Here is a 25,269-nt window from a genome sequence, read left to right on the forward strand (position 1 = left end):
TCATCAATATACCTCATACTCTTCTGTCAGCAGCAAAATCCAGGCCATTCGTTACATTGCTTGGAAGATGGTTCTGCATTTTTAAACTTGCCTTTTGGTGCGGTTTCTAGGTCGTATCCATTATTTTACTTGACAGTTAAGAGTGTCCAGAATGTGGGTTTTAGTGCTTATCCTGTCATATCTTCAAAAGACTGGACACTATACTTATGCCTGCCCTCTGCCACAGAGAACTTTCTATCACATTTCCACTGTTTTAAGCAACATAACTGTTCCACTTCTAAAAAAGAAATTGTGCAAACAGACTTTGTGAACAAGTGAGCCACAAGAGCCCAACCATTGAAAACTTTAGAAAAGATTCTCCTGGCTACTTTACTGTTATGGAATGGCCATCTGAAAGAAAACAAAAAAACCTCATGAAAACTGAAAGGAAGAGAAAAGAATAAGAAAAATTTGGTTGCTGTATGAAAACTTGGTACCTCCCCATTGTGCTTATAAGAGGAACAGGTCACTACACCACAAGAACAGCACAACAGAACTAGGGAAGGTAAAGAGAAGGGCAGATGTGGTGATCAAGAGAGTGCAACAGTGACATACTAAGAGAGACTAAAGTGGCTGGGGCTCTTCCACCTGCAGGAGAGGAGGCTGAGAAAATATGATCAAGGCTTATGACATCATAAAGGCAGTGGCTGAGTATGAAGCTGTTATTTGTCAGCCTGGAACAAAGGTGCACACACAGAGGCTGATCAGGCATTACAAACAGCCCAAAGACAGGGCCTTTTTTCACAGCAGGTAATTAATGTTTGGAACTCCCTACCACAGGCTGTAGCAAAGGCAACTGTCAGCAGGTTCAAAAAGAAACTAGTCAAACTGGGTAACAGGTCTATACATGGATTAAAAAGAGAATAGGCATGGAATAACCATCTAACATCTCCAGTTGATGCCTGGTCATAATTATGGATGCTTGGAAGTGTGAGGTGACAGACTGTTGGCTTGCATGGTGGTCCCTAAATAAAGCATCCTCTACTGCCATGGACAAGGAGAAAGGGGTGGGATAGGTAGACCTCTGTTCTGGTCCAGCTGGACACTCCAGACATTCAGGATTCCTTTGATATGATGGTTTCCAGAATATAGACAGAATTCAGATTTCAAATGGGTTCCAATACCTTGAAAATACATCAAAGGGACCTGTAATCCACAAGGGCAAAATTAATCTCTAGGAGCAAGGTAAAAGGTAAAAAGATAAGATGAAAAAATAATTAATGCCTTAAATAATTATATGCCTCTCCATTGGAGTTGTTAAATCTAAAATGGTTAAAAAAAAAAAGACATAATTTATTGTTCTGTTGACAATCCTCCATCCTTATTTCTGGCCAACAATTTTAAGTTTTTATGTAGGTTTTCTTGTCTCTTCAGTGTCTTAGATCTCTAATGACAAGCATTTTAAAGCAATCAATTATGTATGATGATTGTCATCTGACATTTGTTCTGTCTGGTAAGTATCCATTATAGAATTATAAACTCATTGTCTTCCTCCTGCATTTTGTGTGTCATGAATGTTATTAAAGTGATTCTGTCCTATACAGATGCCTTTCCCCTTGAACGCAGTGTTTCCTAACTTTATAAAAATCTAAATGCATTAAGTCCCCCTTTGATTCTGGACACTGGTCTAGAGACAGAGAGGGTGTCAAATGCACAAAGTATTACAACAATAATACTGTGAACTTTATGCTGCTTTCTATTCATGCTTCGTTAGCTTCTATCAGCCTGAACCAGAGACAGGTCCCATGGTACTAGAAACTCTGAATATCACAGTGAAAAAGACCATTTCTCTCTGAAAAAAAACCTGAGCAGCTGTGACAGTCAGGGACTATCACCCCCAGAATGCCCTAAAGGGGCTGGAGGGACTATGGAGTGTTCTTCAAAATAACTGGCTTGGAGGGAGGGAAGCTCTCTGGAAGCATGGCAGGAGGCAAAGCAGCACAAGCACAAGGACACTAAACTGCTTCTACTGCCCAGCAACTGGAAGAAAGATCCAGGTAATGACACCAGACCATTTTCAAGGCAATTAGGTCTTGGCTTCTTTCAGATGAGGCCACTGAGACACAGGAATCAGTAAGAAACAAGTGTTCCTTAATTCTAGAGTCTCCAAGACAAGAGGCTACAAAATTTAGAGTGTTCTTAGCTCCACATGGCTATGACCCTTTTGATGGACCTAAGGAGCACCCTGAAGCAGAGCTTCCTCTAACTACTGGAGAAGTGGCTTAGAGATTTTGAGACTTGGATGAGGATGGTTGATTTGAGGGAGAGCTGACAGATGGCACATCCCTCTAATGTGATAGAAGTTTCAAAGGATGACATGGTAACAACCTAGCCTCCATAGCCAAGTGAGCTCTTGCAGAATGCAGATCGAAGTGAGATTTTGCAGCAGAAGCATGAGCAATGGAGGAAAAAGGGATGGTCTTGACAGAGGAATCTGTGTCACTGTGTTGGCTGATAGACCAGGAGATACAGAGATTCCTTTTAATCATGTGTCAGTACCTTATCCAAGAAATCTCACTCTAGTCAAACAATTTACAAGAAGTATAGCTGTTGGCAGGGAGCCTCCACTTGTGCTGGCTGTGTACATACCAAATGTGGTTTCTATAGCCAGAGAGTCAGCTCAGAGACTCAAGCAGTGATTGAAGACTTGGATTTTAAATAGTCAGACCTACCAAATTCTACTTCAAAGTGTAGTATAAAAAGGAAATTCATGTTAGAGGCAACACACCATCCTAGTAGGGAGAGACTTCCAAAGAGCTCCAAAATGTTTAACACTTAGGAGCATCACCCTGTTTGAACAGAGGTCACTTGGATGCCAAGCAGCAATTATTTACGTGCTGTGTACCCTAAGGAAAGGTACATGCAGAGGTCTACTGGTCTGTGTTCTAAAGCTTGCAACCCAACCCTCAGCAATGAGCAAAAGTGGAAGTGTGACCTCAAGATGTGAAATGACACATTAACCAAGAGCAGCAGGAGCGAAACCCAGCACCAGTGGGATTTGTTACTCCATCAGTTACATCATCAGTGAACGTTTTGTATATCAGCTGATAACAAGGACGGTTAATGCCGGAAGATCTTCCAAAGGACTGGGGTAAAGGGTGGCTCACAGCTAAATTATATGTGGAGTATTTTAAAATAAGTGAACATTCAAATATTTGAATTAAATAACATTATTTAATATGATTATTTGTTTAGACCAGTGGAAGGTTTACTGGTTTTTAAAGCATTGTTGGTTTTTGTATCTATCTCATTGTTTGTTTTGAGATACAAATGTGTTTAGTGTTTGGTTCTTGTAAACATGGATGTTGGAGATGGCTTTCTTGTGATACAGGCTTACTTAAAGCAACATATTTCTTGTATTTTTTCATAATTTACTTTTAAACCCACTATTTAGTGAAGGATAAACTAATAAAACCTTACTAGAGTTATCTTGCCCTTGCACTGTGTTTAGTTTCACAGTTAACTCATGAATTAATCTCTTTGATGAGAAGGGGATTTTTCAGATATAAAGTGATAAGGTCTAGTGTGGGTTCTACTAATTTGTGGGGAGAAGCCAGTCTGTCCCTCCCAGATGTGGGGACACTTGTGAGCCAGTGTCATCGTGCACTGGTTTGGCTTCTGGCCTGCCTGTACGAGTACCCAAAGACCTATCAGTAATTTAGAAGGTGCTTTTAAAATGTTTTCAATTTGTGAGCCTTAGGTGGTTTTACAGCGAGGTACAGAATACAGGAGACTTCACCTTACTACTGGCATAAAACTGCTCCTTGGTATTCCCTGAGGATGTGTCAGAGATAGTCCCTGTTTATCAAGAAGGGGAAAAGGAACAGTCGCTCCCAGAGCACACGCAGGGAGCAGTTTCCGAGGCTGACTCGGGGCTGTGGGGACACCATTAGGTGGCAGCAGAGCCCGGGGAACGAGCCCCCCGCGTCCCTCGAGTCCGGCCGTGCCCCGAATGTCCCTTCTCTCCTCCACGGCCCCAGCGTCGCCTTCAGGGAATTTTAAAAAGAAACTTTTAAAGCAAAACACATGCTCTTCATCAATGTGATACATTGCAGCTCTTCTTACAGCATATAAACTCTAGAGAGTTTCCAGTCCTTCAAATACTTTGATACTTCCCCCTGTTTCTACTAATATGTTTAGCCCCTTGAGAACACAGGTCTGCAAAATGACCAGGCTGAATGGCTCTGCCAGACACACACACAACAATCCACAGGGTGGTCACAAGGTAATCCCAGGAACTGGAGCCCACACACTCGTGCTTGCCCCACTGCAAGAAATGCTCTTTCACAGCAAAGCTGACACAGGTTGGATGCACGATGGGTGCTCTCCTCTACTCTTAGGTCAGTTTGATGGAGCAGACCCTGTGGAATAACATAACATTAACCCAAGTCTAGTTTTATAATTCCAGTATTTCAAACCTCCAATATTGTTCTAACCAAGAAAAAGCAGCAGTGTCATCCACTGAAGGGGATATACTTTGCTATGACTTTTACCCCTGACCTTTCCCACACAGCACATTTCATTCCTGTGACCCAGGCACAACTGTTAAGCTGTCACATCCATGCAGAAGTGGGACTTAGAGCTGGCATTAGCAACTTGCTGCTTATTCATAGAGTCAGGACAGTGACAAGAAGACAGATCCCCAAAGTAAGGATCCAGCCCTTCAAGCTGGCAAATTTAGAGCATGCTGGTTAGCAAAGGGATTAATTTGTATTAGTTATTTGTCTTCTTCATGGTGTTCAGTGGATATGCCTTTACTCCTTATTGCCTGGAGGTAGAGATGTGATAAACATCGTTTGGCAGGGAAAGTTTAGATTGGATCTTCTTACAAAAAATCACTAAAGAAAATAAATCCTTATGTCACGTATTTCCCCCACATGACCAAAAGCACGTCCCCGGTCCAAATGGCATTTCCCATTCTGTAATGGGTTCAATTCTGGCTATGTGCAAAGGGACAAATACCTCCAGCCCCTGTCTCCATGGGTGCCTGTCCAGTCACAGGGAGCCCATCCTTTCACGTGTTAAAACAAGAGAGTAACACATACAACAGTCAAACCACAAGTGGACTTCTGTCCACATGATGAAGAAAGCAGTGGAGTGAGTCAGAGGAATTGTTCTGCCACCTTGGATCTGGCTCCCAGTCCATGATTTTTCACACTTGCTTTATTTAAAGGATCTTTTCTATAACAGGTGGAATAGCAGTGTTTCTCAGGTGTTGACTGTTCCATCTGCATTCCCCAACGCCCCTTCAGAAAAACAGAGCAGTGGCAGAAGTATTGCCAGAGCAAGAGATGACTGTCAGCTTCTGCTGTCTCTTCTCATAATTCCCAGAGATTCAATTATTAAAAATTTAAGAATACTTTATGTTTTAAGTCACCTTAATTTCTAGTTCTTTATCACTATACATTGTTATCATTTTCCTTCAGATCATACTAGCGACTTCAGAAAGCTCCAGCAAAACAGTGTCTATAACTGATCTGTGAAACCCCAGGATCAAGAAGTTGTTATTTTTTTATTAATGGTATCCATCTCGAAGTAAGAAGATATGAAGAAAGTTCTTAATGCTTCAAATGATCAAATGACAAAGTAGGAAACCATCTAAGTTTTAAATCAAGCTCATCAAACATGATCTCTGAAAGGGCTCCCAGGTGACAAGAAACATGGCGAAGACCAAAATAATTTTTCAGCAGCATTTACATTGTATTCGATATTGCAAAATAGCTCTCCAAACTCTTAACAGAATTCTCCATTGCTTACCTTACCCTACTAAAGAAAGACAAAGAACCCAGGGAGAACAGAGCTTCCATGGCTTATGGCTTTTAGAAATTACCTGCTAAGTGTGTAATTTTAAAGTGATTGTCTTCCATTAGGGCTACAGTAAACAGCATGGTGGAAAATTCTATCTGATTAGCTTTTCTAATGAGCTGCAGGAGGTTGTGGAGGCCAGAGCTGTAGAATCTTAAACATTTCATCACTGATTACAAACCTGCCTCTGAATTAATCAGATAATGAAGTGCATAGATTTAATGAACCTTATGCTGATCAACAAATTATCAGTGATCCTTGCAGATTTTTGGCAGGCTAAAAACCTTTTTTATAAGATTTCCTAAAGTAGAAAGTTTATAAAAAGCATGTGCTCTATATATAGTTTTTAATGCAATAACCAGTAGGTATAAACTTCATAATTTACACAATTATTTAATTTACAGTGTGTTTAAGTTTCTGTTGGGACTCCAGGGGGGCTGTTATTATCACAGATGCAGTTTAATTGAGACAGCAACAATTAAAGATGAGCTAAATCTTGAGAACTTTTAACTACAGTCTCACTGGAACAAGTGGAGCTCTGACTCTGGAAATGAGAGAACAGGTTTTAGACATTGCAAATATTGGTACTGTGTGCAAGTTCAAGTTCCTAAACACAAACCATTCCTTTTGGTAGAACTACTCCCCATGCCAGCACTAAACTGCTTCTGCCCTGGCCTCCTGGTGTCCACCCTGCATTGTTCCCTCTCCAGCCATTTCTTTCCCCTCCACGTTTCGTTCCTGTTGCTAGAGTTTAATGACACATTTCCATTTTGCAGAACAACTGGCCAGCTCCCCAAGCCATTGTCCCTGGCTGGGCAGGAGAACAAAACAAGTGGATCCCACTGGACACAACCCCACATTTGCCCTGTGCTGTGCCTAGCCAGCCTGGGGCCTGCTCCCTGTGAGACACAGGCCTTCAAGGCACAGCCAGAAATGGGCTCACTTGCTCTTTCTCCTGAATTTTGGAATGTTCTGCTCTTTTCCTTTTCTGCTTAGTCACCAACTTAATACTCACTGAAAGATCAAAGTTATTACTGTTAAATATACTGCTCTTGGCTACTGACAGATCCGGAGTATGGACTAGATAGACCTTTGCTCTGATCCAGGATGGCATGTCTTAAGTTCCTATTATCATTGAAAATTTACTTTCCCCAAAGGGATGTGCTTGTAGAAGTCCATCTATCAAGTGATTCATGAGAAGTGGACATAAAAGAGAACTGAATATGACTAGCTGAATGCATTAAAAAAATTAAACAAGTATCCCTGGCAAAGGAATACTTGAAAGATCTTAAACAAAAACACTAAGAACTTGAATTTGTCACCTCTTTAGCCTCTGTTTTGCATTTAAAATGGTTGCACCTTTGATGAAACATTTTTTTAATGTTATGTATTGCCCTTTTCTTATAAAAACATATGTGGCTTTTCCTTTCTATCTCAGTTGTTTTGGATTAAAGAAGAAGAGGCAATTACAGCAATATCAAAGAATGAGACAGAGGCAATCGCATGGATCAAATTATTATCTCATTGAAATCCAGGGGCCTGTTACTTGCAAGTTCAGTCAGACCAGGATTCATCCTCAGTGCCTGGAACAGTGGCAAATTAGTTTTAATCTTTGCACATTTCTCATCTGTGCCCAATATGATTTATCCTGCAATGCTAGGTTCTTGGTATTTGTCTGGATGGCTTTTAATAAAGATTGAATAAAAGTCCCAAACTTTTTTTGTAAAGTAAATTTTGTAGGAAATTTCATTTTTATTTCAATTACCAACTTCAAATGTTCAGAGTCACTGTGAAAGTAGAGCAGAATGACAGACTTTTGAAAGTATTTTACAAAGTTTGCTGCTGAGTAGTGGGGATAAGCTGGATTTTATGGCAATAACCATTTTACACATTATTCCCAATATCAGTGTGTATCTTTCAAGTGGTGCCATTTGTGTTTTGTAAACAGGTATCATTGTGATTCTCATGGGGCACAGATCAGCCAATAGATATGTGAGAGGTAGAATGGCACAACACTGACACTCTCATTAAATAATCAGATAATCTCATTTTTCTGCCAACTGCAGATAAAGCATTGCTTACTGTGGGTTTGAGGGTGACACGTGTTTCTAAAATGTCTTTTTATAATCACAACTTTGAACATCAATTGTCTCATTGCTTTGGAGTTTTCATGAAAGGCTTAATTCATAATGTTAGAAACCTAGACCTTACCAGTTTCAGGAGATAAGGATATATATTTGGAAACAGGAGATTGTGTTTATCCTCAGGAAATATCCACACATTCAGAAATGAAGCCCCGCTATTTAATGTAGTACCCTTTGCTATAAATTAGCCCACTATATCTTATCCTGTGTTAGTGTACCTAAGGAGTGAGGATTTTAAAATACAAATATAAAATAGAAACACCATTTACATTTTTGGAGTCTTGCAGCTTCCCTCACTACTTTTCTAAATTTAATGAAGACTGTTCTTTCAGCCTTTCCTTGCAGGTCATGTTTTCTCAGTTTCTTAGCACTTAGGTCTCCCTCTCTCTCTCTGCCTCCCCCTTTTGCTCTTTTCAGACTGCAGAGTCCAGATGAGATCCAGCAATCTGGCCCGAGTCTCACAAGTGCTCAGTTGAGCAGAGCAGCCACCCCCTATTTCCATATGTGCCTTTTGCAGACACATTCAGTCTGGGATCGATGACAACTCTTTATGCCATGCAGCTACTGACCAAGAGGAAAAATCATTCTTGATTTTCAGCTGATTAAATGGCTGAGGGTTACCAAATCTCCATGTGTGCCAGTGCTGAGCAGGCTCGGCGCCATTCCAGCTGTGGGCTATGTTAAGAAGGCAGCCCAGAGAGGTTTGTTTGCTAAAGCATCATGATGGGTCAAAGAAAGTTCTTGGCAGGCAACACAAGCTCTTGGGTCAGATGTTATGCAGTCCTCTTTTATATCTTGTCTTTTAAGTATAAAATTCTTGTGAAGTTCTTCAATAACAAAATTTCAGTTGCTCTTCTATGTGTTCTTCCAATGTCTGAAAATCTACAGGCTGAAAATCTAGGTGCTTTTGTTTACAGATGCTTGAATTCACATATTTGCTATTGAAAGTTATTGCCCATCCATTTAACAAATCTAAAATTTCCACATGGCTCCCACATTCCCGCACCTCAAGGTCCTTCAGGGCACACAGCTAAAATTAGATGGGAAGTCTGAAAATGGTGTAGACAGATACTGCATTTATCTGTGAGAGTAAATCTTTAAACAATGGAAGATACGCAGAAAACTAATGGGTCAATGTATATTTGTTATATGAAGCTGAGAATTCAGGAAAGCCTATAAAGTTGTTTTTCTTTGTAATTTTCTCTATTTTTCCTATGTCTGTAGAGAAAGTGTTTTGGGGAATTCAGTGGGCATTCACAAGCAAACTATTGCTATGCAAGTGGATTAGAATGTGGGTGAGGCTTTAAATAGAATAGAATAGATGATAGAATAAACAGGAATAGAGTAGAAAAGAAGAAAAATAGAGCAGTTTATAATAATAATACATGCATGGAGAGGGCTAAATTCACTGCTGGCATCAGTTGCTCTAACTCTCTTGATTTGAATTAATTTCTGTCCATTTACTCCAACCTGACCAGATGTGCTGGCCAAGTACATTTAAAAGCTTCCAGAGTATCTGGTCACACAATTGAGGACTCTCTAGATTAAGTGCCTGTACAGATTTGAGTGACCCAACCACCACACACTCACCAATCATGCAGGCTTGCTGGCACCTTGGACCTGTGGCTGCTTTCTGAGTTGTACAGAACTGTGAAGGCTGCAAGTCAAATCTACTTTAGCTGAGCAAAGCGCCTTGGATGCCAATTTTTGAATGTATAGCTCTATAAATCTCAGTATAGCCTTTTGAACTGTATATTATTATAGAACTGTGGGAAATCCCTTTTGGGAGAGAAGTGGCACAGTTGATATTTATCACTACAAAATCTATTGCAACACACTGTCTCTTTCCTTTGAAATAAAAGGCTTTGAATTACAGATGATCAACTATATTCACACCCCAAGCGAAACCTGAATATTTCTGGCATTTTGCCAGTATCGGCTTGGGTGTGAAATATTTGACATTTTGCATTAATTTTTTACAGTAATAAAAGCGTTTTCTCAGCTAAAATCTCCTTTGCCATCCAGGAAGTGCCACTGGGTTTGCAGCTACTCCAGACTCCTACTCAGTAAATCTATGTCCCATGACTGAAGGGAACTGTTGTCCTGGGCATTGAGCTACCTGACCACATACAGATGCCACCATGGTACAGTCATTGACCCCACCTATAATTTGACAGGTTAGCAATAAGCAATACTTTGGGATATATTTTGATAAAGGTAATTGCATTAATCTATGCACGTGACCAGTGGAACAAGGCTGCTGTACATTCTGTGTGCAATGTGGCTGAGTTAGCACTGGCACAGGCATCTTACCTCAGCACTTCCAAAATCTCTAGCTCTGCAACCTGAATGTAGCATTAACTTATCTTCCTCTCTCATATATTGACATTTCTTTCCTTTGGGGAAGGAGGCATAAGATTTTAATGAACTGAGAAAGAAGATGTTAACCTTGTAAGAGGGATCAGTCACAGAGTGAGTTCTGAGTTCATCTCTAACACCAGTGGTCATTTGAATATTGCTGCTAACAGGGCCAGTACTCCTCTCTCCAGGAGATGAGCAGTCACCCCACTAAACCCCACTTGGTACAGTTTTGGGAACAGAGGCTGGCCAATCTGTGAGGACTCATGGAGCAAAGCCTGACGGATTTCAGACCACTGAGCTGCCCAACTCCTGCTGAGGTGCAGTGAGGGAACAGATCACTCCAACTCTGCAGGACCCTCCTGAGAAAGCAGACCTGTCAGTCCTTTGACCAGTACTTCCAATGTCTCAACCAAACTGTTTTAGCTGTAATTAAATAGAAATAGAAAGGAGGAATAAATATTTCTCTCCCTGCCACAACAGTCACTTCTAGCATTCAATTAATCTCCAAATAGAGATCTGCCACTTGGAATTTCACAGGAGAGAAAGAATGCTGCCAGTTGTGGATATGAATTTTTACAAGGAAACACTTGCAAGTATGAAGTTTAGGCTCTCACTTGTGGCTCATGTAAAGACAGCTACCCTGGGCTTGATTTACAAAGGCATGAAAGCCCCTCATGATGCAAACAGAAACCCAAGACTCTTGACCCTCTAAAGCCATGATCTGAACAGAAGTTTTGTGCTTAAATTGCTTAGAAGAATTTGTAATCACTTTAGGACTTCTATCCTCTTCCTATAGGTGAATCAGGAATGGCTTCATATTTCAAATGCTCTCTTACTTGAAAGGAGTAAATAACTGAGTTTTGCCTCTGTAAACAGGAAAAATTGCACTATGAGACACAGTCCCATGAGATCTCCAAGCTATGTGAGCTTCCCTTCTGGTCAGGGGACACTGACACTGTCAACAGCAGAATTGCAGTCTGCAAAAGTTTTGCATTTGGATGCTCCCCAACTTCCATGTAACCCTATTCTACAATTACATTTCTAACAAAAAATAATTGAAAAAAAGTGTAAAAAGAAAAGTCCCTATACCTTAAAGGTGTTTAATTCTATGATAATGGATCTATATAGGCATCTGCTGGCCAGAAGAATTCCCTGCTCATTTATGATGTTAAGGGTTGGGATACGTGACCTAGTGGGCAGGAAATTAGGCACACACACAACTTATCTTCTTTCTGATTCACACAGAAACAGGATAAAGAAAAGCTTGTGGTGGAGGGGAAGAGGATGGAGCAAGAGGGAATGAGAGACAGAATGATCACAGTTGTTCCAGCTCCTCATCACATTGTTTTTATCCATGACCACCTCCAGCGACAGATGCTTTGCATGGGCTGAGGATGCTTTGGGAGAGCCCTGGCCTGTATGAAGAACCAGGGGCATGTGATACTCAAATGAGAACAAAAGGCACTGTGAAACCCGTGTACACTCCATGCTGCCTGAAATACTGAAAGCCACTTTTTAGGAGACAATTTACAGAAAAATAAAAAAGTTTACAAACTGGTTTATGAGACAGTTAAATGATTCTTGAGGGGGGGTCTTTATAATTGAATTATAAGAACAAAAGAAATCTGAGGAGCAGGCAGAGGCCTTAAGGCCCTACATACTTGACCTCATTTGGTTTAATTGCACTGCTGGCTCTCTCACTGTAACCTTCACTTGGACAACAGTCTCTGGAAATCATTTAAACTCCTTGCTTCAGTTGCCTTTGCTAGTGATTTAGTCAATAATTTTATTACCTCTTTGGTAAGATAGCTCTGAGTGCCCCAGTCTTTAATTAAGAACCTCTTAGGTTTGAATCTTTTAGTAATATGAACATATTTATCCAAGATCTTTATCAGAACCTTCTATAAATTTTATAACTTTCTCCTAATCATCTTGAGGATACTGTTTTCCACTGTGGATGAACCCAGGTCCCCTTGCAATGTCCCTCTGTCTGGAGCAGGGCGCAGAGCCGAGGGCAGGCTGAGCTCTGCAGAGCTCCTGGGGCAGCAGTGAGCTGCCAGTGGGAGGGTGGCCAGGGCAGCAGGCAGCAGGGACAGCAGAGAAGTGCCTGCAGCTGGGGCTGAGTGGGGCCAAGGGAGGTACCACAGCACTGGGAATCGCTGTGCTACCCCTGCCACGTTTGTTACTATAGCCAGGGGCTAACAGGGTGCAGATTTTGTCTTCCTGTGTGCTGCTAGTGGCTATAGAAACATTGATGCCACAGTCCCCAGGACTTTTGCCTTCCTTTGTACATAGCAAGTGTTAAATTTGAAGCAAGCCCTTCCTGAAAGTCTTAGCTTCAGACTGACTTTTTCATATCTGCCCTCCATTACCTTCTTTATGTTTAATATTTAGGTCATTTCTTTTTAAATCAGGTCCTGTTCTTCAGGAGGGTTTCTGTTCAGCCAGTGACCTTCCTGAATCACAAATTCAGTGCCACATGATTTCAAATCCAGTGATTGGAAGTGAATGCTTGCAAAGCTGGAAATAGTCATTCCTCTTCTGAACATGCCTGTGATGTTCAGTTTTCTGGAAGCAGAGCAAAGGCTAACAATGAAATGGGCACCATTAAGACACTAAAAGTCCTGGTAAACTGATTCTATCAGGGCTCAGTGCTGCTGTGAGAGGGCTGTGGAAGATGGTCATCTTGGGAGCAGGTTTTGGAAACACTTGGGTCTGATCCTGGCCTGTCTCATGTTCTGAATCTTTATACAAAGTGTGTTCCCCGTGGTCCCTAGGCAGGCCTGTTCAGCCCAGCTGTAAGGATGGAGTTCCTCCAGTGAGGCCTGCCAAGGAAGCTCAAGCCTCCTTGCCACAATACTCAGAGGTGGCAATTTTTTCACCTGTCCATAGACTTCCAGCTTCCTCTCAGGGCAGGATCCACCCAGGCAGACCTGCAGAGGATTTCTTGAAGGCTACAGCACCCAGCAGCAGGCTACTCTGGCTCCTCACTGCCTGCAGGCAATGGGAATGCTCAGCAGTTCCCTGTGGAGGTTCTCCAGGGCTGGAGGAAGCCTCCTTGCACCTCCGTTCCCACATCAAATTTGAGAACAACCTCCTTCCTACCATCAGAAGTTCAGCCAGCTCTCTCATAGGGAAGATCCTGAGCCCTAGTGCTGGCTGTCACACTGTCCTCCAGCCCCAGGATAAGGCACAACCTTCCTGCCTCAGTTTCCCTTTCTGCAAAATTAGGGTAATTGTGGTGGACACCTCAAGGGGGAGGGGGTTCAGAGAAATTAATGAACTCTTTGTAAAGTGCTTTGAATATGAATACTGCTGTGGATAGTAAGTGCTAACTATCAATTATTAAGTGGGAGCCAGGTTTCAGGAGCTTTATTTCAGGGAAAGGTTAAGGAAGTGTAATAGCAGAAGACATGTAATGAAGCTCAGCACTGCCCCGTAGCACTGGCTATGAAAAGCTAATATCCACAGCAAAATTCCAGCTCCGTAGACTATGCAGAGTATTTTGCTCTGCTGCTATAATGATGACACTTAGAATTAGACCAACATAACCTAGAGAGCTCTGGGGACTCATCATCTCTGAGATTTCACTTAATTATTGGCAAACTCTGTCATTTAGTATCCCAAGCAGGCTGCGCTATGTATAACCAACACATCTAATTTGATTTCATCTTGAATTGCTCCTATGAGTGGTCTTGAATGGAACCGCATCTGGTATCTTGGCAACGTCCCTTCTTCTCTTGGAGAGAGCTGTCCTTGAATCTATAAAATGGATCTCTTACGGCAGGGGGGGGGGTGTGCACGTGTGGTGGGGGGGAACCCTCTGGGAGCACACAAAGGGAGGCTTGGCTTACATGCGCATTTGGCATGTTTAGGTTTTCAATACTTTTTTTACAGATAAATTATATCCATGAATCTTGGTGTAAATATTTTTTTTTTGAGCTAGGGCAGTGGATTTAAGAAGCACTTAGGACACTCCATCCTTAATTGAAGCTTTCAAGAAGGAATTGGTTGCTGGTTTGTATGGACAAAACATTATTGCTTTCCTCTCTGTGATATAAAATTAGAGGGGAGGGTGGGGGATCAAGTGTACATTTCAAGGAGAAAAGCACACTGATCATGAAAGCATAGTCAGAAGGTGATTTTTCTGTGTAACCTGATGGGGTTCAGAATTCTGGCATGTAGGACATAAGGATCACTCAGCTTCCCACTAACTCAGGATTTTCCTGTCCAGCCAGCCCTCCCTCCTGGCAGCTGGCTTGTGAAGAGGAAAAATCACCCCCAATTTTCATGTGCAGCATAGAAATGAGAGACAATTCGCATCTCATTTCCTTCTTCAGGGTTTTGGATCTTACAGTTTACATGGGGACATGCCCAGGTGAAAGAATGAGTGGCTTCCACAGAGGATGTGTATTCCACTGTGCTCATGGGGAAAATGTTCAGATAGAGCATATACATACATACGTGTGCCACAGTTTCAGTAACTTCTCTCAATTTTGATTACTCTCTGATAAAACCACATTTTCTGAATTACAGGAACTTATTTGTCACTTAAGACTTGTTGTTCCCTTTTGCTACAGCAAACTTAAATCACTGCAGTTATTCCAGGAACTGCAGTAGGATACTGGTCAATAAGACCCAATCCTGTAACGCTGGAAGCACAAGGACTCTTGTTCTATGTTTCCAGAGGAGGAGTATCTTACATTTGTGATATAAACTGCCACAGGGAATACTCTCCCTTTGCGTCATAAATTGAACATCCTTAGGAGTCATGTTTCAGAAGAAGTATGGTCCTTCCAGCTGTGAAAGACAGAAGCATGTCAGGAAGAAGCTCAGGATGAAAATGAACTAACAGTTCAGGTTTTTTTTATGCTCTGGAACTCAGAAAGTGACACTTTTTTCAGTCTTCTTTTGGTCATTCCCAGACTACCAAGTTAAAATTTCAGGAGGACTAAAATACAGATTAGAACCTTGAACACTACCAACGACTTGGTAACTTGGTTAACTACTTGCTTACTTGACAAACTGATATTCACAGAACTTTTTATTTTCCCACAGGAAAATCCAGTCTTAATTTCCCTATTCAAAAGAAAGTTGTGGTCATTTCTTGTTTTAAAGACAGACCTTTTACCAGCACCTAGGATTGCACAAACTGTTTATTTGCAATGATAGTGTCTATTTACTCCTTTATCTTGCTCAGTTCTCTCCAGCACAGTGAAACCACAGTACCACACGCACTTGTGAATATACTGTGTTTGAGCGGTTAAAGTACATTCATCAGCTCTAATAAAGTGCTCAGTGCTTCCTGGATGTACAGGATATGAATCACATAATGTGAAGAAGATGACCACATAGCATCCTCATTACTGAGCTGGATTAACGCTCTGCTGCCTGCAGAGCAGCTGTGCTGGTGTGTTACTCTGCACATTTCAACAGACTGAGCAAAGGGATGGAGATGGATGCAATCCTCTCCTTAGGCACACAGGAGTTAATTATGAAAAGGTGTGATTTTTGATTGGTATTTTCTTGTGTAATGACATTCCTGACTTAACATGGCTTTGTTCTGACTGTTCCTCCCAGTAACAGCATGATTTCAAGTACAGAGTGATAATTGCTATTGATATTTGCACTTCAAGTTTGGTCAGATGGAGGAACTTTTATGACCTTACAAATAAATGGAGAAAAAAAAATTATGCTAACATCAGGATATTTTTGGTGATTAATAAGGGGAGCAATGCTTGGAATCAGGATGGAGTTGGCAGTGCTGCTGGGAGATCTCCAAGTAACCTCACTGCAGCAGAGTTCCTGCAGCCTGAGAGCAACACTGAGTGGGACACTTGCAGTTTGTGCACTGGTTCCGCTACACTTCAACAAAGCTGGACTAACTAGCAAAGAAAACATTTATAAGCATCTATGAAAATGAGTGATGTCAGGATAAAACTAATCAGAACAAAGGGACTTGTGCCTATTTTAAAGTATAAGTGGATCTGGTTTTAATTGCTTTTTTGAAAACTTTTGCTCAACGTGAGCCTTCCTTCAATTTAGAGAGTAAAATACCATTTTTGGTTACTATTAATATTGAAACCATTGCTGGCACTGTGCAATGGAACAGCTTTTTTAAAAAAATTCCAAGGCAGTCCTTTGATTAAAAAAAATGATGACTGTCTGACTAGATAATCTCTTAGGGTCTCTGCCAGCCTTATGGTTCCATGATTTGTCATCACTCTGGAAAGGTCTCTGCTCTCATTCCTATCTGTGTAGCTGTACTGTCTTCATTTTACACAAAGAAGTGATGTGGAGAGGCTGAAGTAGCTTGCCAAGAACCAAAAGGGGATCAGTGATCAAATCAGGGCAGAACTCAGGCTTTGTCTTTTCCTCTGGATAACCAACGAGCACGGCCTCTGACAGAACTGCTCAGTTGTCGGAGCTACCTTATCTACAGACCTTGGTGCCTGATCCTTCCAGTCAAATGCCCATTCCACAAACAATTGTTTCTATTAATTTCTTTAGCAGTCCTTCATCCTCCTTCTTCCTTCCCATCTTTTTCCTAATTCCATCTCTTCATGCACCCATGACATCACCTGCATGCCTTCCCAGGCCTCCATTGCCACTCTGTTCTCCAGGTCAGTATTCCCATCACTTCCTTCCCAATGGCTTTGATTTGTGGGAAAGGAAAAAAGGCTGAAGAAGAAGACTCAGACTGTGCTGGTCTTACCATAAACTGAAGCTTATGAAAACTCCCATGAAAGAATTTAACACAGAATTACCAGGAAATGCCAGGAACGTTTCAGACTCCCTCCTCCCTGTCACCAACAGGTACAACATGCCAATGCATATGACACGCTCACAGCCACAAGACTGCAGAGTTCCTGTCCTTATTTAAATCAAACCTACAACAAGCCCTCAGTATTTGGCTTCCAAGAAAAATGAGGACGGTACAGTCATTTTTGTCTGTCTGTTCCTTGTCCCAGTAATATTTCAACTGGATGGCCAGTTTCTAGGAAAATGTTTCAAAGCTATTAAGATCCCACATGTTTCATGAAAGTGAGTGTCTGGACAGAAGATGAAAGCCTTTGCCATAAAAAGTTCTTATGCCTCTTAACAAAGATCTGGAAGAGGATGCGTGGTTGCCCATCCTGCTCTGAGTTAGGCTCAAATATCTACATTTTCCTCAGTGAACAATTTTTGAGTCTGAGTCTATTCTGGAAAGCCTCTAGCAAGGGGATGCCTCATTACCTCCTGACCAACACAGAACTGCCACCTAAGCTTTTCCTCCACACCCTGCTGTCACATCAGCTTGGTATGGAACACAGTTTTAGGGAAATGTAAAAAAATAAGGAAAATAGAAAAAGGAAAATACTTCTGGGTAACAATGACAATATCAGCTCTGTATCCTGAGGAAAATACTTCTGGGTAACAATGACAATATCAGCTCTGTATCCTGATACAGACAGCACAGCAGTTGTCTATAGAGGCAGATCCTTTCAAAATTTAAAAGACTATTTGGAGAAATCAGTCCCAATAGTCCCATAAGCACAGATCAAAACACAGCAGTGCTGGATGTTGCCAATTCGTTGCTGACAATGCTTTGTGTCACTACCCTCATTTAGGAACATGAGATGGAAAACACAGTCCTAATACCTACTTATCTCCAATAGCCTCTGCCCCTTGTTCGTTTCATTTTTGGTATAAATCTACACTACACGCCATATCCTTTTGTGAGAGCCAGGGACCGGGTGCTAAATGTATATGAATATCACCCAGACGCAGCCCTTAGCCTTGAATGCAGGCCGGGAAGCATCACTGCAGCTTGAAATGCCAAACGCCATCTCCGTTCCAGCCCTGCCCAGGGCACAGCGGTGCTGAGCGCTCACGGGCACCGGGGCCGCACACCGAGCTCGCCCTGTGGCCACCGAGTGCCACGGCCCCAGCGCGGCCCGGCCCCTGCGGAACCCAGCAGAGGGCACTCCTAAACAAGCGCCAGGAGAGGCTCTCCCGGGGCAAAGATCTCGCTCCAGCGTGGTTCAAGGACTGGCCAGCTCGCCTTTCACACACACAGGGGCATCCAGAGCGGAAATCCTGACAGAAAATCCTGAACTTTAGGGGAAAAAAGCAGAGACATTCGCTGGCGCTTTGCTCCCCCGATGAGTGTTTGGTTTGCCAGGGGAAAAAGTGATAGTTTTCCACATCCTCCAACGCATGGCTATGGCTCCGAATGCAGTATTTCCGCCAGGTTTTCTGGCAGTGCCTAAGAGCTAGGGGTTGTATTTCAACATGTATTAAAAAGAAAGAATACAGGGAGGGGCAAAAATCTTGTTTTAATGGGAAGGGAGAAGGCAAATATGGGATCTGCAGTCTTTGCTTTTCTTTACATTTTGTGCAAACTGGTCTCTTACTGGTTAATCTTCCCCTGTGGCTGCCATCCTGCCAGACCAGCTCATGTTGCCCTTCCAACCACACTGCAGTGAAAAGGAGGTTTAAAAATCCATCAGCACTCACAGAATGCATTCAGCAGTGCTGCTCAGTCCCCCCTGCCCTCATCAATAGCTCCTGCACTTTGCACATTACGTGGGCCACAACTGTGCCAGGATAATTAGGAAGTACTGAGAGGGTTTAGTTCTGGCTTTCCTATTTTGGAGCTGTCCTTTTCTCTGCTTTCAACTGCTTATTTTATTTACTCTATGCTGAATACTCTGTCCCTTGACCTTTCACCTTTCCAGGAAAGTTTCTTCAGGATTTTGCCAAACATGCCAGGGTAGGGCAGAGGCTGAGCCGGGAGGAAGTCAGGCCTTGCCTTTTCTTCCCAGCACGCAGGCTCTGAAGTGTGCTAGCTCACAGTAAATCTTGCTGCCACTTGCCAATGGGCACACATAAACATCACAGCAAAGGTGTAAGAAAGGCTTTGTTAAACCTTTTGGGAAATAGGATGCCATTTAGAAGTTAATCCCAAAGATTCAGGGAGAGTTGGAGCCAGCAGAAGAGTGTGGGAAAGTGTATGAGAGGCACTTTTATTTCTGAATCCAGCCAGATTTTATATCTCCAAGAAGAATTGAAAAACTTCTCTTCCCCTCGTCCACAGGAGAGAAGTGACAGGTATTAAAAAAACCTCAGCTGACTTTGGGGAAACAAAGGCACTAAGAATCAACTCTACATACGTTCCTTTGGCTTCAGGTTTAAGTTAAAATCACTTCTTTCTATCAGTAGGTTTGGTTCTCATTTAAGTTACAGCAATGTTTATTGTGGCTCAGCCTGGCTGCACAAAGGCTTGTCCATCTATTGCTGGGTGGTTAAGTTCTCAAGTTTTGAATTCTTGCAGGTGATTCAAGGAAATAAGATTTAGAGGCTTTAAAAAAAATTATTACTTGTAAGAGACAGACAGATTGCAAACAAAGGGCTGGTTCCTGCTCCTGTTGAAGGCATGGAGTTGAGGCACCAAAGTTCATTCCTGACTGCCTTAGGTGTTCAGGGAGAAAGAAAGAAGTAAGAGAGAGCTGTAAGGTTAAAAGCAAGCACTGACTTGCTATAAGACCTTCATGATTATCTCTGAGGGGAGAAACATAGCTTGTAAAAAAAATTATAAGAGGATAACTGCACCTTCTCCTTCATGAAAATGAGCAAATTCCAGAATGTTTCTTCTGCCTGCTATGCGATTTGCTTCAGCTTCATTTCACATGCTGTCTCACACAATAGCCTCTGGGGATCCTCAGGGAAAAAAAATTTAGCTGCCTCACCTTCTATGCCCATCTCCTGCCTTCCTGCAAGAAAATTATTTGCTTCTTCCCTAACAAACTAGTTTCAGTTGTCACTGTAGGTAAGGTTATGTCAACACTTCTATTATAAACTCCTCTTGTCAGGAATTTACAAGTCGGCTGTAAAAATTCTCTTTGCACTTAATTCTGGCAGAGATGAAGAAGCCCCAGGAGCACATTTCAAAAAAAAAAAAAATCAACATTTACATATCAGATTTTAACACTTTCCAAGAAATGAATACTTCAATGATAATGCAGACACTGTATGACCAGACAAAGACCTAAACGAATGGGTCCAGTCAGGGAGGGAATCCTCTACTGAAATAAGCACCTTGGGGTGCCCTGCACACCAGTGCTGCAAATATGGAAATGTCACTCTAAGTGCTACCAGATGAGTAAGAACAAAAGTGCCCTGGAAAAACCTCATCTACTTACATTGCAATGATAAAATGCAAGCCATCCTGTTTAGCAAGGGATACATCCTGTCTGTCATACCAAGAAGTTGAGTTTAATGTTTGAAAGTTTCACAGAAGTTGAGGAAGGGTTTTTTAAATCTGTCTAAAGTATTTATCTCACCTTCATCCTCATCTGAGCACCTCATAACCACCAGCACATTTAGCTTTCCTAGTGCATTACTGCTGTTTATTTTCATTTCAGAAACAGAACAGTGATATGGAGAGAGGTTAAATGATTTGCCCAAGGTCACAGAAGACAAGCCTCTGCTCTGGGAAAGGCACTTGCCCATGTCTGTGATCCACCCCAGCAGATTGTCCATCCTCTCATGGCTTGCTAAGGGGTAAGAGCAATTCCTCGTCCTTAGTACAGCTGTGAGCCTGCCGTTCCTTTTCTCTTCCCTGGGCCAGTACTTGGCAGGATTGAACAGTTACTGGCTTCATTCTCAACCCCCACTGCCACCCTTGTTTTTTACGGGTCTAAGAGGAACCTGAAAAGGTCTGATTTTGGATCTGAGGAAGCATAGAGCCTGAATTCTTTGTGTATTGGAAATGTTGCTGCTTAGAGGCTGAAACAGAGACAGGCCAGGATTTGCTGCGTACACAGAGGTGTGTGCTTTTACATTCTGTCCAGTCTCATATTGAAAAGGAGGAGTACATGGCACGAAGCTAAACTCTGGAAGTCTTGAGAGAAAGAAAGGGGAAGGCTAGGAGAAGGAAAAAGAAGACAGAGAATAAGCAGTAAGTGTTTTTAATACAGCCTTTAGTTCATTTTCAAATGCTATAGGAAATCAACAACTGAAAGAAATTATAATAATCCAGTTAGAACTAGTGCAGCTTCAATAAGACCACATTTTTAAAAGTATGATTCCAGCTCTCTAAACTCTTCCACATATTTAATGCATGCAAATATCTACACTCATGTGTATGACTCTGCAAAGTTATGTTTGCAGCCTTGCAAACCACATTTTAAACAAAGACTCAGATCTGCATCTTTTCCCTCCCTTTAACAGTTCCAGTACACGCACAAGGAGTGCTGCTTCCTCTGGTGACACCAAGCAGAACATGCACTAACCTGGGACACCCCAGGCCCAGTTCAGAGTGAACAACAGTGTCAGTCTGCCAAGGAAAGGACCAAATTCTGTGGAACAGAACAGGCCCAAGAAGTGCAAAAGGAATTTACAAAGCAAGATTTTCTGTAATATGGTCCATTGGCTTTTGATAATAAAAAACACATTGTAAATGGCCAAGAAATTAATCTTTAAAAGGCAGCTGTAGCCCATGTGTATTAACTATTTTTCAAAGACATTTCCTCTGGATTTTTGTTACCTTCTTTAATACATGTTTCCAGCCAGTAGAGATGTTATGCTCTGTGGGTGAAATATAATACGCATTTTTAAAACATTTATAAATATGTATACACCCTATGGATTCACACGGCACTGTAGGAGCTGTCTTCTGGTCTGCAGTCTTTAAAAATTAATTACAAATATACTAAGGTGTACGTTCAACACAATGCATGGGGATTTAGCCACATAAATTTCATTAAGGCTGATGAGAGGTGTGCAGCTAAAGCCCTGCATATCAAGACATCATGCATAAAGAAAAGCCTGTCTAATTATGTATTTACTTATTAAACCAGAACAGCTCTGAATGGCATGCATGTTTATCTAATTTTATTTATTCCTTTTCAAAACAAATGAAATGCACACAAAAGCACGCATGTGCGCACACACCCCCCCCATATTCTGCAGAACATAGAATTTTTTAATTTGATATGCTAATATGTTGAAAACTCAATTAAAATTATTCTTCAGCTATTGTTATTTTCTGTAACAAGCGAGATTAAAACATCCCTTGAGGTCACAAACTAGGAACATGTAAATAACCCGACTATGTGGAATGGCACTTTTGTGGTAATAAAGGCATTGGTGGCACATTTTAGTAGAGTTGCAATTGTGACTCAAAGCTGGGAAATTCTCACTTCACCTACCTCGTTTCCTCAGCTCTCACTTTTGTCATCATAAAACTTCTTTCCTCTTCTTAACAGTGGGGCATGTAGAGGGCACACAGCCTGCATTAAGGGAAAGCCTTGGGTTTAGCACATGCATGTGGGTAGAAACTGGGTGTTTCTCATTAGTTGTCTTAATTTCTGGACAGGAAGGAATGCATTTCATAAATTGTTTATTTTCTTCTCTAGATTACAAGTGGGTTCCTTTACTGAATGGCTCCAACATGTGTTTGCTGCCAAGTTCAGGATCCGAAGATGTTGCTCCCAATGTCTCTTCTGAACACTTCAATGCCATCTACTAGATCATTGTGTTAGGGGCCAAGTTAAGGCCAGCAGGGTAAAGGCAATTTATAACCCACATAGTGACATCAGTCTAACCTAGCAACCTCCCTAGCAACACTGCCAAAGCATCACAATGTGGCCCCCATAGCTCAGATGATATGAAGATAGCAGCATTGTTAGGGTGGGAGGTTGCCACTTTGGCCTAGCAACAAATAACAGCCTGACCTTGGGATCTATTGAATGCTGAGAAGCCAAGCAGAACAGAGGGAGAACCACCAAATGAAAACCCAAGGGTTCCTGTCTATTTCTTTTATGTAACCTAAACAAATTCTTCAGAGGAAAATACGGCAATCCTTCCAGACACGCTGCATGCTTATATATTCAACATTGCTTTTCCACATGGCTTGTTAAGAGCTGAACAGCTTTTACATTGTGGTTCGGAAATCATAAAACCTGTGTGCAGAAAAAGGATGAATAAAGAAATCACTACAGCCGATTCAGAGTGGTGACAAACAGGCTGTGTGTTGCTGTTAAAGTGCACTGATGTGAGGACTCCCAGCCCCAGGTATCGCACAGGGTAATCAGCGAGCCTCACACACACTGGGCTTTGGGCTCACCCAAGAAATCCAGCTGTAACCAGCTTACATGCAGCATTTTGTCACTGAAAATAATGAAATGGATATAAATCACACCCCTCCTTCCTTCTCTTTCTTCTTGTTGCCCATTCAGATAAGCCCCTTCTCCACGCAATTGTGCCAGCTCTGCACAGGCAGCTGCCAAAGCAAGGTAACACTTCCCTCTCCCAGATACACGTCAAGACTAGGGCATCCTCTAAAGATGCTGAGGAGTTGGACCTGACCTGCTTGATGTTTCTGGTTTCTAGCAATGATCCCATACTCCTGGTGTTTGTAAGTGAATACCACTTACAGCGTCTTGACAGTTATAGTGATTCAAAGACAACTGAGAGAAACAAATGGCAACTATGGAAAAACTAAGTGATGCATTTGTTTCTGTACTGGTGGCCCTGAGCCAGTGTATGGTGCTGGAGGTCACCTGATGCTGAGCTTCCAGACACCATATGGCCTTAAGAAAATACAAAACAGTATTAGCCCAGCAGTTCCTAGGAGAATCATAACCCTTGGAATTCCAAAGCTATCCTGTACAGTGACCACTTCTAAGACCAACCAGTGGGGATAAGTCACCTCCCCCTTCCTGTTTGCTGGCTTTAAGCTACCAGCTGGCCAGTGAAGGGAAGCTCAAATTGCAGCTGCCTTCACCCTCTTTAGCTGTCAAGATAAACAGATGACTTTGGTTTGCAGCAACAGAACATGGAATATATATTTTCAAAACCGTAATTTCTCTTGAAATTTCAAGGAAACATGCTTTCACATATGTGTGGCTCTGCATGTGGGTGTGTGAATACACACACACTTTTATATAATTACATATTTTTAGCAGGTTTTTTTAAAATTTCTTTTCATTCCTTCAATTTTTGTGCATTGTTTCCCCCTTGTATAACACTCAGTATCACTTCCAGTTTATAACTTCTCTTGAGAGAGGAGCCACAAGCCACAAATAGCCAATAGTCTACTTGCAGCAGCCTTTTACAAAGGGCTTGATAGAGCTGAACTGGACATGGTCTGTCTGTCCTGCTGTCACTGCTGCTGTAACCACAATTGTCATGTGGGTAACATGAAGTCAGGGGCAATTTATCTTACAAAACCTTAGTGCAAGTTTCATCACAGAACACAGCATCTGCCCATTAGCTCCATTTCTATTTTCAGCCAAGACTGTGACACATTCAAAGTCATTGTATGAAGTGTGTGAAAGTTTACTCCTTTAGATCTTTCTTAAATTATAAGCTTTAAGTACATTGAAAAATAGTGAGTATTGGGAGAAACCTCTCATGTGTTAGTGCCACTTCCTTCATTCCATACTTTTTCAAACTCAAACCGGCCAGCTGTAAGCTTTTTTACCTCCTTGACCTTCCCATAACAGCCCTTGCTGGAGATGTGTGTATCCAAATGGTGAAGTGGAGGTTCCAGTGGTATCCAAAGCAGTGTACCTACCTCCCTATGATGCAGATGTGCTGGAAATCCCACAGACATGAAGGAAAAGGAAATTTCAGCTTCTCAAAGTGCTTCCCAGCCGCACTGCTCTGTCTCCTTCTGCTGCCATCTCTGCCCTATGGTCTCCTTCAGAGGTTAACTTCCAAACTGTAAAAGAATGGGAGGAGAATGGGAATGGGGATGAATTCTTATGAACTGACCATATGACTTTCTCCATGCATTTCCTGCTAAGCTTCTTGGAAAGTGCTGATAATTTTTCTCTAGTCCTAATGTTGGCCACAGGTTTCCCCCCAGGGCTCCACATCAGTGTGAGCCCTCTTTCCTTTTTCCATGTAATTTCCTTCCCTCTTTGAACCA

General features: G+C 41.9%; 1 long non-coding RNA gene across 1 annotated transcript in view; it reads right to left on the minus strand.

Annotated features, from left to right (window-relative positions):
* The window catches only part of LOC108446886, a 27,278-nt gene extending 2,223 nt beyond the window's left edge, over nucleotides 1-25,055 (minus strand). Inside the window, exons 1-2 of the long non-coding RNA XR_001862228.1 lie at nucleotides 24,913-25,055; nucleotides 22,544-22,624 (exon numbers count right to left, since the gene is read on the minus strand). This is a non-coding gene — a long non-coding RNA (uncharacterized LOC108446886). The remainder of the gene's footprint in view (nucleotides 1-22,543; nucleotides 22,625-24,912) is intronic.
* Nucleotides 25,056-25,269: the final 214 nt, after the last annotated feature.

This window comes from Corvus brachyrhynchos, unplaced genomic scaffold (assembly GCF_000691975.1).
Source record: "Corvus brachyrhynchos isolate BGI_N302 unplaced genomic scaffold, ASM69197v1 scaffold114, whole genome shotgun sequence".
NCBI lineage: Eukaryota > Metazoa > Chordata > Aves > Passeriformes > Corvidae > Corvus > Corvus brachyrhynchos.